The sequence below is a fragment of the Monodon monoceros genome, unplaced genomic scaffold (genome assembly GCF_005190385.1).
Source record: "Monodon monoceros isolate NGI ecotype Baffin Bay Population unplaced genomic scaffold, NGI_Narwhal_1 Super_Scaffold_13, whole genome shotgun sequence".
Classification (NCBI taxonomy): Eukaryota; Metazoa; Chordata; class Mammalia; order Artiodactyla; family Monodontidae; genus Monodon; species Monodon monoceros.
The window spans coordinates 12,066,620-12,086,079 of record NW_021703769.1 but is presented as its reverse complement, the minus strand read 5'-3'; the positions used below and the strand labels follow the sequence as shown (position 1 = coordinate 12,086,079).

The following is a 19,460-nucleotide window of genomic DNA, read 5'->3' as shown; positions in this document are numbered from 1 at the left end:
TTCCCCCATGGTGTGAGGTGACCCCGTCAAAAGAGACTGGATGCCTGGGGGCTAAAGATGGAATTGTAAGCAGTCATCAAATCAAGGGATCTTCAGGTTGACAGAGGCCTGACCCATCCAGAGGAGTGCAGAGTGGGGGCTGAGAGGTGGAGGAGTATCTCTGAGCATCACAGATGCCAAAAGTACCCTGAGAGAGGTAGAGTCCATTGGAAACACCTGCCAAGGTCAGAGAGTGCCCACCCCACCTCCACAGAGGCTGACTCCTGAGTGGAGGAGGGTGGTGGAAGGCCTGGGTGGGGAAACAGAGAAGCCCCCCAGGCCTCTTCTTCTCACCTCAGGTGACCAGTCCAAAGTGGCAGAAGGGAAGATGGTTTAATTTTAAATAAATTTGGAATCTTTGACTCATTAGGGTGAATCAAATGAAATTGTTAATATTCAAACATCTATGCTCACAAAAATGGCAATTTCATGTGATTCAGCTTAATGCGTAAGAGTGGACATTTTAATTACTGAACTGAGACTGTCTGGAGGTTTTAAGTGATGGAGAGAGTTTTATTACCTGAGAGTGAGATTTGCCCTAGACTTCATCCAAGGGTATGAGGGAAGAACTGGCTTCCCAGAGACAATTTGACATGCAAAGAATAAACTTTACATCCAAGAATAAACTTCTTTTCTGCCTACACCCCATAGGCCCCATCTGTTCAACAAATTGGCTACACTTCATTTTCTATGTGTTTATCACCAGTCGACCCACAAAGTCTCTGACAGGAATAGAAATCTCTCGATAAATTCAAACACATCAGAAATAGGTAACCTATTTCTTTCCTTCCTTCCTTTCATCCTTCCTTCCTTCTTTCTTCTCTTTCTCTCTCTCTCTTTCTTTCTTTCTTCATTTTTTGTCTTGGAGACATTACCCCATACCTCTCTGTTCTCCTGCTCTGATTGGGACTGATTCCTCTCTAGACCTGCTGGAAGCTGCAGCGATAGCCCTTCCTTTTGCCTTTTTCCTGAGCTGGAACTCCTGTTTCCTGGATTCCACAAGTTCCTTTTTCATGGCTTTCTCCCTCATGCTCCATTCTCTTTCTGAGAAAGAGAAAATTTTTAGAGATTACATATTTGGAAATATCATCATTCTATCCTCTCATTTCATGGGTAATTTGGCTGGGTATAGAATTCTAGGTTAGAGATCATTGTCCTTCAGAACACAGAGGTTTTCTATCTCATACTGGCAGAGGGAATGGGGGGTTGGAAATCTGTTCCTGAGAACTTTACACTTAGATGGGAAACCAAATTTTCTCTTATTTCTTCCCTGTATTTCTCTCTCTGTCTCTCTTTCTTTTCCTCCCCCTCCTCTCCCCCTCCTTCTCTTTCTTCTTCTTGATGGTGGTGGGGAAAAATTCTACATCACTGGGTTTTCAAACTCTAGAGCTGTCAAAAAGCACACAATTGTTTTCCTAACATAGACTTGTATTTATTTTTACTTACTTATTTATTTATTTTTATTTATTTGGCTGTGCAGGCTCTTAGTTGCAGCACACGGGATCTTCGTTGTGGCACGTGGGATCTTTGTTGCAGCATGCATGATCTTTAGTTGCGGCATGTGGGATCTAGTTCTCTGACCAGGGATCGAACCCAGGCCTCCTGCATTGGGAGGCTGAGTCTTAGCCACTGGACCACAAGGGAAGTCCATAGACTTGCATTTATATAGCAGAAAATAAATTTGGTACTTACACTTTGCGCTGTGTTTGAATTACTGCTGTAGTGAGAACATACAAACAATCATCTACTGCTTTTTTCAGTTAAAAAATTAGCTTGGGCTTCCCTGGTGGCGCAGTGGTTGAGAGTCTGCCTGCCGATGCAGGGGACATGGGTTTGTGCCCCGGTCCGGGAAGATCCCACATGCCGCGGAGTGGCTGGGCCCGTGAGCCATGGCCGCTGAGCCTGCGCGTCCGGAGCCTGTGCTCCGCAACGGGAGAGGCCACAACAGTGAGAGGCCTGCGTACCGCAAAAAAAAAAAAAAAAAAAAAATTTGCTTCTACCTTGATAAGTGACTTTTCTATCATTCCTAATACTACAACTCTTCCCCTTAATTTTTTTAAAATTGAGGTGAAGTTCATATAACATACAATTAACCATGTTATAGCGAACAATTCAGTGGCACTTAGTACATTCACAATGTTGAGCAACCACCATCTCTAACTAGTTCCAAAACATCTTCACCACTCCTGAAGGAAACCTTGTACCCATTAAGCAGTTACTCCTCATTCTCCCCTCCCCCAAATCTCTGGCAACCACCAATCTGCATTCTGTTTCTATGGATTTACCTATTCTGGATATTTCATATAAATGGAATCATAGAATTTGTGACCTTTAATGTCTGACATCTTCCACTTAGCGTAAAGTTTTGAAGGCTCATCTACCTTATAGCATGTATAGGTAGACCTTCATTCCTTTTTACAGCCAAATTTCCGTTGTACGGATATAACACAATTTGTTTATTCATTCATCTGTTTGTGGACGTTTGGGTTGTTTTCACCTTTGGCTACTGTGAATAATTCTGTTATGAATATTTGTGTACAAGGATTTTTTTTGAGTACCTGTTTTCAGTTCTTTTGGGTATATACGTGGGAGTGGAATTGCTAAGTCACATGGTAATTCTATGTTTAGTTTTCAAGGAACTGCCAAGCTGTTTTCCACAGCAGCTGAACCACTTTTACATTCCCACCTGCAATGTACAAGTGTTGTAATTTCTCTACATCTTCGCCAATGATTGTTATTTTCCTTTTTTTAAATTATAGCCATCCTAGTGGGTGTGAAGTGGCATCTCATTATGGTTTTGATTTGCATTTCCCTAATGTCTAATGATGTTGAGCATCTTTTCATGGGCTTCTTGGCCATTTGTATATCGTCTTTGGAGAAAAGTCTATTCCAGTTCTTTCCCCATTTTTTAAGTGGGTCATTTGTCTTTTTGTTTTGAAGAGTTCTTTATATGTTCTAGATATTTCTCTTAATTTCTAAAGCTACCTGAATTTTCACTGTTGTAATATCTGTTAATATTTGAGTGTTCCACACAATGTGGAAGAGACCATTTGTTGACTAATGATATCCATTTTCTCATTTTTTTGCAATAGAACCCTAACTTTATTTTTGAAAGAACTACGTGCCCAGGAAAAAAAAATGCTATATTTTCTGGCCCCTCTGCTTCGAGGCTTAGCCACACTGTTAAGTTGAATATATCTATTAGACATCCAAATGGAGATATTGGATAGATAGCTGAAAATTCAAGAATGGAGTCCAGGAGAGACATAATTCAGCTATAGCCCAGTTGTCCCTTCCCCACTGCCTTTATCCATCACATTTTGGTACCTGGCTCATATAACTCCCCTCCACTCACCATCCTAGTGACCTCGACATTCACACACACGTACGATCAAAGACCCTGGTCATTGAGTTATAGGACCTTCTCATTTCCAGCGACCTCCTCCCTCCCACCTCAGTCACTCATCCTATGGCCATACACTGGGTCTTGACATAAAAAATAAACATATCCAAAACATCATTCTACATTCTGGCCACATCCCTTCCAGCTTTCATATTCAGTGACCACTAAGACTGTTCTTCTAGCTCATCAGGACTCTAGTCTATTTACCTATCTAGCTTCTCCCCTTCCAACGGTTTTCTTCATTCTTTGTGCCCTTCCTTATTTAGCAAGATTTTATGGTCCATCATTTCAAGAACACTCTTTCCAGCACCCTAAACTCTCGTGACCATTTGTATTTTGCTGTACTTGCCTGTCAAAACCCATCTATCTGCTTTGCCAATGTCTATACTAAAAAACTCATTCATCTTCCCCCAACAAAACAAAACCCTATCTACATTTGAACCAATCTTTTTCCAGTTGCCATAGGAGTGGTTGGTGTCTCTCCTATCCAAACCAACCCTTATCTCCTCCTCTGCTTCATATAAACCTCACACTTTCAATGATTCATTTTCTCTTCTGGATATCTAAGCATTAGCTCTCAACTAGATTCTTCCAATCTTTATTTAAGCATTCTCAAGTCTCTCTTACTTAAAGGACAAAAACATAACAAACAAACAAACAAAAAATGCCTTAGTCCCATTTGCTCTCCAGCTCTATCCCATTTTCTTCTTTCCCTTCACAGCTAAACTTCTTGAAAGGTTTGCCAATACTTTATTAAAAGAGGTCACTAAGTCCAATGGGCTTTTCAGATCTCCTGTTGCTCGGTCTTTCACAGGCATTGGATGTGGTCCATCACTCCCTTCTAGAAATAATCTTCTCCCTGGGCTTCTGGACCTGACTCTCTTCTAGTTTTCATCCTATTTCTCTGATCACTCCTATTCTTTTCTTTTTTTTTTAATATTTATTTATTTGGCTGCGTCGGGTCTTAGTTACGGCACGCAGGATCTTTGTTGCAGCATGCGGGATACTCGTTGCAGCGTGAGGGACCCTTTGTTGTGGCGTGCAGGCTTACTTGCCCCGCGGCATGTGGGATCTTAGTTCCCTGACCAGAGATCGAACCTGCATCCCCTGCATTGGAAATGCAGTCTTAACCACTGGACTGCTAAGGAAGTCCCCTTTTCTGTCTTTTTAAGGTCTCAAAATGAGATAGATGAAAGTGTTTTGCAAACCTGAACACTGTAATTAGCAGAAATCATTAATAGATTTTTGTTACTCATATAAAGAGAGGAATGCATATGGAGCAAAGTTGGAAGGTGGACTGGAAAATGAAAGTGATGGTTTTGTTGAAATGGTAGATTACAGGTGTCATCTTCTCTCTCTCTCTAATTTCCTTTATACCGTAACAGTGTTTTGTACGATATATATTTTATTTGGGTATAATTAACACACATTAATAGTATTTTAACAACATATATAAATCAAGCATATTTTTTAGAAAATAATCAATTCATAGTACGTTCTAAGAATGTAGATGTCAGCAATAGCATGGTAAAGTTGGTGGAAATGAGAACGAGGCTCTTCTTCAAGGAAAAAGTGTATTTACTCACAGGTCCGCTAGAGAAGGGATCACTCTATACCATGCAGGACCACAGGGGGGGAAGCACCCGGGGTTGGTCAGGTGGCAGAAGACAAGAGAGAGGGGAAAGCCTGGGCCAGAGCCTTTATTGGAATAGGGCTAAACCATTTAGGTTTGGTTAGTTTGAATAATCCCAGTGGGCTCTGGGCTATAGGGGTGGTCTCTAGTTGCCTGGTACCTAGCCTTGGGATGATGTAGGGCAAGGGAAATATTGGCTTGATGAGTGAGTTAGATAAGGAGGTGATTAGAGCTATAGACTTGAGATTGGTTGGTTTGTATATGAAAGACGTGCTCTGAGCTGAGTCCTCTGCTATTGCTAAGGACTGAGTAGCCCTGGGAGGAGCAGCCTCTTCCCTACCAGCAAGCTTTTTAAGATGTCAAAACATCAGAAAATTTAAAACATGATTAATACTACACCTTCCAGGGAACTGCATTACTCTTTCAGATGCTGACCTGATACATCAGATATGAGAAGGAAGGATAATACTTAGATAGATAGACAATGCATGAAGCAAGCATGTTACTCACAGCTGCAGCTGTTGCAGGCCTAGGTCAAAGACCATGGACAGTATTACTTACATTAAATGTCCTCCATACTTAAAAGAATAACATTATCCAAGGCAAACAAAGTGTACCAATGAAGCAAAAGCTTTTGGAGGGTGTGGGCAGGAACTGAGCTTCTGAAAGGGTGGAGCTGGCTTGACAAGTTTTTGTGTATAAGCCCTAGGAGAATGCAAGAGGAAGTAACTGCTCGTGGGGTGGGAGAAGGAACGTCCTTCAGTTTTCATCAACGTTTAGGAGAAAAGAGGGAGAATCACGGCTCAGTTAATGTTGTGATAAGGGGTTGCTGGCAAGTTCAGGTTTTTGTTTCCGGTGGACTTGGGTTCAAATCCTGCACTGGCCACTCAATGGCTTCTTTGGACAAGTCAGTTAATGATCACAAATAACACTTATGGAGCACTGACTATGTGTCCGGCACTCTTTTAAGTGCTTTACATGTATTAATTAATTTAACCCCCACAACAATCTCATGAGGTAGGTACTATAATTTCCTCCATTTTAGAGATGCAGAAACTGAGGCACAGAGTAAAGTCATTTGCCCAAGATCAACACACTTTCATTAAGTGGAGGAAACAGTTAAAACAGAGCCTGCCATGTACCCCATATTCTTCCAGTAAATTCTTTTTCCTGCTTGAGTTAGTCAAGCAGAAAAAAGAATTCAGAAACCTGAACTCTAAGTGACACAATAAATTTCAGGGTTTTTCATGCATGTTGTCACACGTGTATAAAGAATTTTGTGCCACATAAACGGTAGATATTATTTATATTCAATGAGATATAAGAGATTGTAAGGTGCAGAAAAGATTAACGTTAAAGTAAGTTAACTGAGGGGACTTGCCCGGCGGTCCAGTGGTTAAGACTCCGCACTTCCAATGCAGGGGGTGCGGGTTTGATCCCTGGTCCCTGGTCCCTGGTCCCTGGGTTAATTGAGAAAGTATGAAACCTCACTGGAAATTGGTGTATTTTTTTAAAATTTATTTTTATTTTTGTCTGCGTTGGGTCTTCATTGCGGTACACGGGCTTCTCATTGCAGTGGCTTCTCCTGTGGCAGAGCACGAGCTCTAGGTGCGCGGGCTTCACTAGTTTGGGCACGAGGGCTCAGTAGTTGTGGCTCGCTGACTCTAGAGCACAGTAGTTACGGCGCACGGGCTCAGTTGCTCCGTGGCACGTGGGATCTTCCCAGACCAGTGTTCGAACCCGCATCCCCTGCATTGGCAGGTGGATTCTTAACCACTGCACCACCAGGGGAGTCCCGGTGTATTCGTTTTTAAAAACAATCTCGGATCTACAAGCAAAAAAAGTTGTGAATATGGTTCGGATCTTTTTTTTTTTGGCCTGAACCATTTGAGAGTAAATGCTGACTTGATACCTCGTCATCCCCAAACACTTCAGTGCGTATTTCCTACAACAAGGACTTTCTTCTATGTGATACACACATCCAAATAAAATAATTATGATACAGGGCTATCATCTAACCCTCAGACATCTTTCAGGTTTGCCAATTCACCCAACAATTTAACTTCCAGCAAAAAGTTCTTTGCATCCAGATTGTTCTATTTCTTTCAGTCTGGAACAGTTCTTCAGTCTTTCCTCAACTTTCTCGTCCTTGACACTTTTGAAGATTTCAGGGCAACTATGTGGGGCACGTTCCTCCATCTGGGTTTAACTGAGGTTTCCTCATGATTCGATTCAGGTTTTTGGCAGGAAAATCAAACACTGCTAATGGTGTTTTCTCATTGCATCTGACCAGGTGACATGTGACTGCGATTTGTCCCCTTGCTGATGGTGTTCACTCTGATCACTTGATTAAGGTGGCATCTGCTGGGCTTCACATCCGTATAGTTACACTTTTTTCCTTCTTATTAAGTATTTTGTGGAGAGGCACTTTGAAATTAGGTAAATATGTTATTCCTTATCAGGCTTTCAATTTCTTTAAAAAAATTTTTTTTTCCATTGAGGTATAGTTGATGTACAATATTATAGGTTTCAGGTGTGAAACATAGTGATTCACAATTTTTAAAGATTATACTCCATTTATAGTTATTATAAAATATTTGCTATAGTCCCTGTGCTGTACAATATATCCTTATAACTTATTTTATGAACAGTAGTTTGTACAGACTTCAATTTCTTTATTTTTCTCTTTTATTCAATGGGTTTAATCTGTTACTTTTTTTTTTTTGGCCACGCCATGCAGTATGCAGGGTCTTAGCTCCCCAACCAGGGATCGAACTTGTGCCCCCAGCAGTGGAAGTGCCGAGTCCTAACCACTGGACTGCCAGGGAAGTCCCTGTTACTTTTTTAAAATTGAGATGTAATTCACATACCATAAAACTCACCTTTTTAAAAAACAGTTCACACTTTTAAAGTGTACAATTCAGGAGTTTTTAGTATACTCATACCTTTCTAATTCCAGACATTTTCATCACCCCAAAACAAACACTGTCCTCATTAGCAGTCACTCTCTGTTCATCCCTCTTCCCAGCCACTGGCAAACACTAATCTACCTTCTGTCTCTATGCATTTGCCTATTCTGGACCTTTCATACAAACAGAATCATAAAATATTTGGTGGCTCCTTTCACTTAGCATAATGTTTTCCAGGTTCATCCATGTTGTAGCATGTATCAGTACTTCACTCCTTCTTGTTGATGACTAGTCTTCCATTGTATGGATATATTTACCACATTTTGCTTATTTATTCGTCAGGTGATGGACATTTGGGTTGTGTCCATTTGGGGCTATCATGAATTAAGGCTTCTATGAACATCCATTTACAGGTTTTTGTGTGGACAGGCGTTTTTAATTCTCTTGGGTATGTATCTAGAAGTGGAATTGTTGGACCATGTGATAACTCTGTGTTTAACTTTGTGAGGAATTGCCTAACTGTCTTCCAAAGGGGCTGCACCATTTTATATTCCCACCAAATATGTATGAAGGTTTCAGTTTCTCCACACTCTTGCCAACAGTTCTTACTGTCAGTTTCTCTTTTTATTACAGCCATCTTAGTGGATGCAAAGTGACAGTGCCTGTGGTTTTTATTTACATTTCCCTAATGATTAGTGACATTGAGCATCTCTTTGCCCTCATCATCTCCAACAGGCTCTTTCTGACCTTTCAAGTCTCAGAGTAAAGGTCCTCTTCTCACAGAGGCCTTCCCTACGTCTTTTATGTAACATTCACTGCCGCTGCCGTTATTTTTTTTTTAAGATTTTTTTTTTGATGTGGACCATTTTTAAAGTCTTTATTGAATTTGTTACAATATTGCTTCTGTTTTATGTTTTGGTATTTTGACTGCAAGGCATTTGGGATCTCAGCTCTCCAAACAGGGATCAAACCCGCACCCTCTGCATTGGAAGAAGTCTTAACCACTGGACCGCCAGGGAAGTCCCGCAGCTGCCATTATTAACATCATTCTGTAAATGTCTCTAGTTCTCCTTGTCAGCACTTTAGGTAAGACTGTACTTTCCTGTCCCCTTGATGTTGAGTGTGGCTCTATGTCTTGATTTGACCAGTAAAATGTGAACAGAAGTGATTTATATTGTTTCTGGACAAAAGTCTAAGCGGCAGTTCAATCGTTGTCATATATCCTTCTCACTGCTGCGGCAATCATCACATCCCATGTTGAGATAAAGCCTTTGTGAGCCTGGGCCCACGGGTGATTACAGTAAGCAGGCTTCCCAACCTGATGATCCCAATGTTCTGATGAGTTTGGCAGGTATTTAAGAATTTAAACATAGAGTTAACATATACCCAACAATTCCCCTCCTAGTACCCAAGAGAACTGAACACGTATGTCCACATAAAAACTCATAAATGTATGTTCACAGCAGCATTCTTCGTGACAGCCAAAAAATAGAAACAACTCAAATACCCATCAACTGATAAGTGAAATCTGGCATAACCATACAATGGAATATTATTCAGCCATGTATAAAAGAATGAAGTACCGATACATGCTACAACATGGATGAACCTGGAAAACATGCTAAGTGAAGGAAGCCAGTCAATATATTACACAATTACACGATTGTCCGGAAGAGGCAAATCCATAGGGACAAAAAGTAGATTAGTGATTGCCTAGGGCTGGGGTGTTTGTGGGAGGATTTCTTAGAAATCGACATTTGGTGCCTCTTTCCCCACTTTCAGTTCTCAGCTTTGGGACAGTCCCTCTTATCAACCTGCCTTTTCTTCATCTCACTTATTCAGTTTGTACTGATTCTACAACCTACCAAGGGTGTGACCTTGGCCAAGTTCCTTTATCTCCCTGTGCCTCAGTTTCTTCACCTGTAAAATGAGCATATGATAGCACCATTAGGAAGGTTACACTTCGAACTCACGAGAATGGCTGGCTCTGGCGAGAGGAGAGAGAAAGAATGAGAAGGCAATATCCCCAGTGTGTAAAACAGAGGCTGAAACAAAGCAGGAGCTCAATAAATAGTTGTGGAATTAATGAAAATGTTTGGTACCACTGTTCAGTAGTAGAATATTGCTCAACACTAATTATTGAGAATATCCACCTTGACTCTCTGAGAACGAAATCAGTTGGAAACTCTGCGTTGAATTGGAGGGGGAAAACTTGATTTTCCTAAATACAGCTCGAGTGCTGGGGCTGGGGACCTTCCCTGGTGGCGCAGTGGTTAAGAATCCACCTGCCAATGCAGGGGACATGGGTTCGATCCCTGGTCTGGGAAGGTTCCACATGCCGCGGAGCAACTAAGCCCGGGCGCCACAACTACTGAAGCCCGCGAGCCTAGAGCCTGTGCTCTGTAACAAGAGAAGCCACTGCAATGAGAAGCACGCGCACCAAAACGAAGAGTAGCCCCCGCCTGCCGCAACTAGAGAAAGCCCGCGCGCAGCAACAAAGACCCAACGCAGCCAAAAATAAATAAAAATAAAGTTCTGGGGCTGATGTTAGACCCCCAAGGAGAAAAATAAGCAATCTCTTTTCCTTTTTTCCAGTCTGTTCTTCTTAGACTTTAGTTTGGAGAGGAGATAAGAAATTAAGTGGGAATGGTGAGGAGGAGGGGTGGAAGTGAGAGTCCAGATGGATTTTACAAGGAAGTGCAGCAAATCTCCAAAGCTCCCAACATCTTTGACCTCCAAAGATTTCAGAGGACTTGCTCATTCTTGGGCAAGGTTGTTAAGATTTCCACATCTACCCAGATCTTATCAATCGCAAATAATTTCAGGGAATTAAGATGTGAAGGCAGCCTGGATCTAATAAATAGTTAATGAAGCTTAAGCCGGTGGGGCACCACGTGCAGGGAAATGCATAGCACTCCTGGAACACAGCCTGGTGGTTCGAGAATCAAGGCAAGTAGACACACGTCAATACAAAACATTCCTCACGCCAGTGACAAGTCCTAACAGATCATCCTGGCATTCTGGGGAGGAAGAGGTCTTATCTGTAGGTGGAGAGAGCCAAGTAGGGCTGCTAAGAGAAGCAGCATTTCCAGGGAAGTTTTATGTCCTTGGGAACACTGCACAAGAGAGCAGATGTGTTTCTTTAAAAATTGCCTTAGCTCTTGGTATCACTTTGAAACCATGCAACTCAGGCTGGGACTTGAACCCACATGCAGAGATTTGAACCCGGCCAAAACCCTGACTGGGACTTGAACCCACGGTCTTTTTTTTTTTTTTTAATTAATTAATTAATTTTGGGGGCTGCATTGGGTCTTTGTTGCTGCACGCGGGCTTTCTCTAGTTGCGGCGAGCGGGAGCTACTCTTTGTTGCGGTGCGCAGGCTTCTCGTTGTGGTGGCTTCTCTTGTTGTGGAGCACAGGCTCTAGGTGCACGGGCTTCAGTAGTTGTAGCATGCGGGCTTAGCAGTTGTGGCTCGCAGGCTCTAGAGTGCAGGCTCAGTAGTTGTGGCGTACGGGCTTAGTTGCTCCGCGGCATGTGGAATCTTCCCGGACCAGGGTTGAACCCGTGTCCCCTGCATTGGCAGGCGGATTCCCAACCACTGCGCCACCAGGGAAGCCCGAACCCACGGTCTTTTTTGTTTGTTTTTCTGTGTGTGTGTGTGGTATGCGGGCCTCTCACTGTTGTGGCCTCTCCCGCTGCGGAGCACAGGCTCCGGACGCACAGGCTCAGCGGCCATGGCTCACGGGCCCAGACGCTCCGCGGCACGTGGGATCTTCCTGGACCGGGGCACGAACCCGTGTCCCCTGCATCGGCAGGCGGACTCTCAACCACTGCCACCAGGGAAACCCCCCACGGTCTTTTAATTGAAGTCACACAACTACTCTCAGGACTTAATGAAGCTCAGGGTCTTGATGTCTCGACGCAGAGAAAATTCAGTGAGAGACAAAGTGACAGGTAAGAAGTACATTTATTTAGAGAGAAACATACTCCATAGAGTACGGGCCACCTCAGAAGGCGAGAGGCCCGGAAATATGGCGTGTTTAGTTTTTATAGGCTGGGTAATTTCATAGACTAATGAGTGGGAGGATTAGTCCAACTATTTTTGGGTGGCAGGGTAGTGGGGATTTCCAGGAATTCAGCCACCACCCAATTTTTGGCCTTTTATGGTTAGCTCTGAACTGTCATGGCACTGGTGGGTGTGTCACTTAGTGAATGTATTACAATGAGCATATAATGAGGCTCAAGGTCTACTGGAAGTCAAATCTTCCACCATCTTGGATGTAGTTAGTTCTAACCAGTTTTTGTCATGTCCTATGGCTATGTCATTCTTTTAAAGGTTGTGCCCTGGCCTCTTCCCTCCTGTTTCATTTTTACCATTTCTTTTACTCATATTGTATTTCCCCCTCGAACTGAAAAGAGTGACAATGCTTCCCCCTCCCCTCTGATTACAAATATATGGTCAGTTTTTAAAAAATCAAGTATTATGGAAAACTATAAAGAAGTAACTAAAAATCACCCATAATTTTACCCCCTTTCCAGAGATAAATTTTGGTGTATGTACCTCTTGACTGTAACAGATTTCCTGTTGCCTCCAGTAGCTATTATCCATTTCTTCCATTGAATTTTAGTTGGGCATATGGCTGCTCAGGATAAAACCTATATTTCCCAGTTTCTTTGCAGGTAGGTATGCCCACAGACTAAGTTCTGGTCAATGGGATGGAAGCAGAAGTCCTAAAAGTGTGATTAAGGGTAGGATATGTGTTTTTCTTTCCCTGCCCCTTCCTTCCTACTTGCTGGAATGAGGCCTGATGGCTGGAGGTTTAGCAGCTATTTTGGACAGTGTGGTGGAAGCCACGTGATGATGATGTGGAACAAAAGGATGGAAGGAGCCTGGGTTCCTGATGACTTTGTGAAACCACCCTACTTGCCCTTTTATTCAAAAGAGAACTCAGTGTTGAATTTATTTGATTCGGTCTCCATTCACCAAGTTTGTCGGTAAATCCAATGTCAGCTCTTTTGGGGGGCTCTTTCCCATCACTTGGAATCATACAAAACCAACCAACCAACCAACCAACCCACCAGCCCAGGTTCCCATAATACAAGAAAAGTGGGGAAGGTCCAATTTAGTTTTCTGCTCATGATCACTGCTGATTTGCTCAGAGACCAAGTCCAGACCAAGTCCCAAAAAAGTTAGATGGCTCTGCTCTCAACATCCACTTCCTCTGTGCAAAGCCTGGCCATGCAGAGACCCCAATCAAGGAACTTGCTGCTTTGCAGGGCACTGGGACATGAGAGATGTAGGTCTTGAATACTCAGAAATTCACCACTCTCTGTCCTTCCAGCCTTCCTGTAGTGAATGTCTGTTATTCTTTATGGCTGCTCAACATCCTTGGATTCCTTCCCCTCCCAATGTTCGGGAGTATCCCACCTCATCAATTCATGCCTATCTAAGATTGAGACTAGATCATCACCTTTTCAAGATCCCTGCATCTGGAGTACAGGCTTGTGACCTAAGCTCCGCCAATCAGAGGATCAGTGCCCATCTTCCATGGGAAGCAGACAGCCAGTCAGAATCCACTGTAGCCAGCATGGCAGAAGAGACTCTCAACTTCGGAGACAGCAGGGACATCTGGTTCTTTAGTCAGAGGACAAATCATGATGTCTGGAAACAGCAGTGGCTTCAGTGGTATCTCAGTCAAAGGAGATTTACAAAGTAATTTGGCCATTGTTTCTGGATGTAGCCTTCAGGTTTGAAGATTTTCTTTTCCTTTCTTTTTCTTCCCTCCCTCCCTCCCTTCTTTTTCTTTCTTTCTTTTCTTTCCTGCCTTCCTTCCTTTCCTTCCTTCTTTCCCTCCTTCCTTTCTTCCCTTCCTTCCTTCCTATCTATCAATCCACCCATCCACCTAGAGATACCTATATGGCTATAGAGATACAGAAAGAGACAGAGACAGAGGAAGAATGGGAGAGGGAGAGATAGAGATTGTAAAGAATTGGTTCATGCAATTATGTGTCTGGCAAGTCCAAAATCTGTAGAGCCAATGTCCCAGTTTGAGTCCGAAGGCTGCAAATTGTTTTGGAATCACGAGAATTCCAGTTCCAGTTTGACAAACGCCCTGAGGCAGGAAGAATTCTCTCTCACACAGGGGTCAGTCTTTTGTTCTATTCACACCTTCAACTGATTGGATTAGGCTCCTTATGGAGGATAATCTGCTTTACTCAATCTAGTCATTTACCTTAATCTCACCCCAAAACACTCTCACAGAACCACCTAGAATGTTTGATCAGATATCTGGACATCTTGAAGCCCAGTCAAGTTGGCACATACAGTTAACCATCACAATGACCAATAAAGAACTTTCTGGGATTGGATTAGTTGTCCGTCTTCAACCCAAAGCAGGAGCTTCCACCTCTTTCCCATTTTAGAAAACCTATAACCCAACATAAACATTAGGCCACACTCCTCTCACAACCCTGAAGCCACACACCTCCATTGCTTTCTCCGCTGTTTCTCTTCAGTTTAGCCTTTCTTGGTGGGCCTAAAATCCCACTGCCCCCTCTTGGTGAGTCCACAGCAGCAAAAAGCACAAAATACCAACCATTTTCTTAATAACTTCCCCATATTTCAGACATAAAAATGGAATCTTACCATACATGTTGTTTTATAATCTGCTTTCTTACTGTATCTTAGATATTATTCTATGTTAGCATAAATGGAGCTACATATTTTTTAATGGCTACAGTATTCCCTTGTAAAAATGTATCACAACTGAGTGAACTATTTCTTTATTGTTACACAGTAGGGTCATTTACAACTTTTTACCATTGTAAACAGTGTTTTGATGTACATATGATTGTGTACACTTGTCTGAATATATATACATATATATATATTTAATTAATTTATTTTTGGCTGCGTTGGGTCTTCGTTGCTGCGCGTGGGCTTTCTTTAGTTGCGGCGAGCGGGGACTACTCTTCGTTGTGGTGCACGGGCTTCTCATTGTGGTGGCTTCTCTTGTTGCGGAGCATGGGCTCTAGGCTTGTGGGCTTCAATAGTTGTGGCACGAAGGCTCAGTAGTTGTGGCATGTGGGCTCTAGAGTGCAGGCGCAGTAGTTGTGGCACACGAGCTTAGTTGCTCCGCAGCAATGTGCAATCTTCCTGGACCAGGGCTCAAACCTGTGTCCCCTGCATTGGCAGGCAGATTCTTAACCACTGCACCACCAGGGAAGTCCTATACTAGTTATTTTAACAGAGAAAATTTAATGTAAAGAATTGTTTAAGACCCCCCCAAATAGCCAAAGCAATCTTGAGAAAGAAGAACAAAGTCGGAGGCATCATGCTTCCTGGTTTTAAACTATATTACAAAGCTATAGTAATCAAACCAGTATGGTATTCATATTTTAAAAAGACACATAGATCAATGGAACAGAATAGAGGGCCCAAAAATAAACCGTCATATATATGGTCAATTAATTTACGACAATGGAGCCAAGAATATACAGTGGGGATGGGACAGTCTCTTCAATAAACAATGTTGGGAAAACTGAACAGCAACATGCAGATGAATGAAACTGGACCACTACCTCACACCATACACAAATATTAACTCAAAATGGATTAAAGCCTTGAATGTAAGACCTGAAACCATAAAACCTCTACAAGAAAACACAGGCAATAAGCTCCTTGACATCAGTCTTGGTGATGATTTTTTTATTTGACACTAAAAGCAAAGGCAATAAAAGCAAAAATAAACATGTGGGACTACATCAAACTAAAAAGCCTCTGCACAGCAAAGAAAAACATCAACAAAATCAAAAAGAAACCTACCAAATGTGGGAAAATATTTGCAAATCACATATCCGATAAGGGACTAATTAATATCCAAAATATATCGAGAACTCATACAATTCAATACCAAAAACCCCAGAAAATCTGATTTAAAAAATGGGCAGAGGATCCAAATAGACATTTTTCCAAAGAAGACATACAGATGGCCAATGGTTACATGAAAAGGTGTTCAACATCATTAATCATCAGGGAAATGCAAATCAAAACCAAAAGGTGATATCACCTAACACCTGTTAGAATGGCTATCATCAAGAAGGCAAGAAATAAGTGTTGCTGAAGATGTGGAGAAAAAGGAACGCTTGTGCACTGTTGGTGGGAATGTAAATTGGTGCAGCCACTATGGAAAACAGTATGAAGATGCCTCAAAATATTAGAAATACAACTACCATATGATCCAGCAATTCCACTTCTGGGTATCTATCCAAAGGAAATGAAAACACTAACTCAAAACCGTATCTGAACCCCCCATATTCATAGCAGCATTATTAACAATAGCCAACACATGGAAGCAACCTAAGTGTCCATCAATGGATGAATGGATAAAGAAAATGTGGTATTTATACATAATGAAATATTATTCAGCCATAAAAAAGAAGGAAATCTTGCCATATGCAACAACATGGATGGACCTTGAGGGCATAATGCTAAGTGAAATAAGTAGGACCGAGAAAGATAAATACCGTATTATCTCACTTATATGTGGAATCTAAAAAGAAAAAAGCAACCCCCACTGAAACTCATAGGTCAGAGAACAGTGGGTGGTTGCCAGAGGCGGGTGAAATGGGTGAAGGTGGTCAAAAGGTACAAACGTCCAGCTATAAAATAAGTCATGGAGAAGTAACATACAGCATGGTGACAACAGACAATAATACTGTATTTTATATTTGAAAGTTGCTAAGAGAATAAATCTTTTTATTTTTATTTATTTATTCAGCCGTGCTGTGAAAGCACCGAGTCCTAACCACTGGACCACCAGGGAATTCCCCATGTATTTTATATATAGTAGTGTGTATATGTTAATCCAAAACTCCTAATTATTCCCGCCGCCGTCACATGGCTATTGTAATTAAAATAAAAACAGAAAATTCAATTCCTCAACTTGCTACATTACAAGTGCTCAATAGCCACTTGTGGCTAGTGGCCATCATATTGGATACCACAGATAGAAAACATTTTAATGCTGCAAAAAGTTCCAATGGACAGTATTAATCTAACAATTGGCATTTATCTGATGTTTTGTAGTAAACAAAGTCTGTTCACCTCCATCTTTGTCTTTAATCTCATGTGATGCTGTCTTGGTTTTCTAAGAGCTCAAGGCAGTGTGACTCAAAATATGGACAGTGTGACTTAAACTGTAAACTGTTCATTACCTGCTCAGGACACTATAAATATAGAAATTGAGAATAAGCTTTCAGAAAGTTTTCTAGCAAGCTGATCTTGCCACATATTTTTATTGTATTTTACAGAAGTACCAGTCTGCAATGGATTGGAAATTTAAAATGCTGGTCCTTCACTATAGATTGTGCACTTGCAGGTACAAGTGCTCCAAGGTGCAAGGATGACTTGGACATGGTTCCGGCCCTCCAGAGCTCAGGGAAGAAGAGTGGAGGGAGCCAGAGTTGACATAAGGCTTATTTGAATTGAGCAAACATTGACATATAGACGGACGTCTGAAAATGATTCAAAAACACATAAGGACATTCATTCACTCATTTATTCATCTAGTAATTACTGAATGCCTACTATATACTAAACACTAGGGATACAGCAGTGAACAGGATAGAAAGTGGAGTAATTGGAACACTTATATATTACTGACGTAAAAAGAGTACAGCCGCTGTGGAAAATATTTTGGTGGTTCCTCAAAAAGCTAAACACAGAATTACCATATGACACAGCAATTTCACTCCTAGGTATACACCTGAAAGAACTGAAAACAGAGACTCAAATAGATCCTCGTACGCCAATGTTCATTGCAGCATTATTCACAATAGGCAAAAGGTGGAAACAACCCAAGTGTCTATTGACAGATGAATGGATAAACAAAATGTGGTATATCCATACAACAGAACATTATTCAACCATAATGAACTTGACACATGCTACAACATGGATGAACCTTGAAAACACTGTGCTAAGTATAATAAGCCAGACACAAAAGGACAAATATTGTATAATTCAACTTACATGAAATATTTAAAACACGCAATTTCATAGAGACATAAAGTAGGTTAGAGGTTTACCAGGACTGGGGAGAGAGAAGAATGGGGAGTTAGCTATTCCTTAATGGTTACAAGGCTTTGGCTTGAGCTCATGAAAAAGTTTTGGAAACACATAGCAGTGATGGTTGCACAACACTGTAAATATAATTAATGCCAATGAATTGTACACTTAAAAATAGTTAAAATAGCAAAAAAAAAAAAAGACAACTGAACCTACTTTTATGACACAACTGCAGTTCTGCTGCAAGTACAAAGTGTTAAACACGGAAGGAGCAAACAGCTATGAAGGAGGATAGGTAGTCCACTAAGACTCCATGTAGGAGGTGGTGTTTAGGAAGTTAAGATTCAGTGAGATTTCCACAAGCAGAGAAGAGATGAAAACTTCCTGGTAAGCTGTGAGATCTACTTTCCTTAAGGACCCTGGAGCCACTGCCTCGGTTATAATCTTGGCTCTGTAATTAACTGGCTCTGTGACTCTGGGAACCTCTCTGCGCCTTAGTTTTTTTTTTTTTTGCGGTACGCGGGCCTCTCACTGTTGCGGCCTCTCCCGTTTCGGAGCACAGGCTCCGGACGCGCAGGCTCAGCGGCCATGGCTCACGGGCCCAGCTGATCCGCGGCATGTGGGATCTTCCCGGACCGGGGCACGAACCCGTGTCCCCTGCATTGGCAGCCGGACTCTCAACCACTACGCCACCAGGGAAGCCCCATCGCCTCAGTTTATCTGTAAAATGGCGACAGTAATGGTACCTTATGCTAGGGTTGCCGTAAGGATTAAATTAGTTAATACATGTAGAAGTGCTTAGATCAGTACTTGGCACAGAGTAAATGTTATACAAGTGTTAGCTATTCTTAATTTTTGGCCTCACAGAGGTGGCTTGCGGAATCTTAGTTCCCCGACCAGGGATCGAACCCGCGCCCTGGGCAGTGAAAGTGCGGAGTCCTAACCATTGGACCGCCAGGGAAGTCCCAGCTATTCCTATTTTTAATTTTTTCTTTTTTTATGAAAATAAATGTTTACTGTGGAAAAAAACCTAAGACGAAACTAAAAATCGCTTAAAATTCTACCACCCAGAGACAATCACTGCTAAGTGTTTAGTGTATTTTCTTCCACAATTTTTTTGTACATAAATATACGGAGCTCATCCACGCACCTCTTTAGACTTTCTCCTCCGCAACTCGCACACGCCTCCAACCGTCCCACCGTTTTCTGAGCACCAAGAGTACGGATTTTGTTTAACACAAACGCGGTGCCTTGCTTTCGTCACACAAACCACGCCCCAGGTTGCCGCTCGCGCGCCGCGAGAGTTTGCGAGAGGGGGCGGGCCAGGGCGGCCTCCAAGAGGAAGTGACCTACGTAGGCACAAGCGCAGAGATTACGCGAAGGTCGGGGAAACGGGAGAGCAGCCCA

At 42.1% G+C, this 19,460-nt stretch overlaps 1 protein-coding gene across 3 annotated transcripts in view; it reads right to left on the bottom strand.

Annotated features, from left to right (window-relative positions):
* STAU1 (staufen double-stranded RNA binding protein 1) overlaps positions 1–19,241 on the bottom strand; it is an 89,642-nt gene extending 70,401 nt beyond the window's left edge. The window contains exon 1 of one of the 3 annotated variants that reach the window (XM_029219650.1): positions 19,204–19,241. The gene's annotated coding sequence lies outside the window, so the exon portion shown is untranslated. The remainder of the gene's footprint in view (positions 1–19,203) is intronic. The other 2 variants (XM_029219651.1, XM_029219649.1) reach the window with 2 other exon arrangements.
* Between the last annotated feature and the right edge of the window lie 219 nt (positions 19,242–19,460).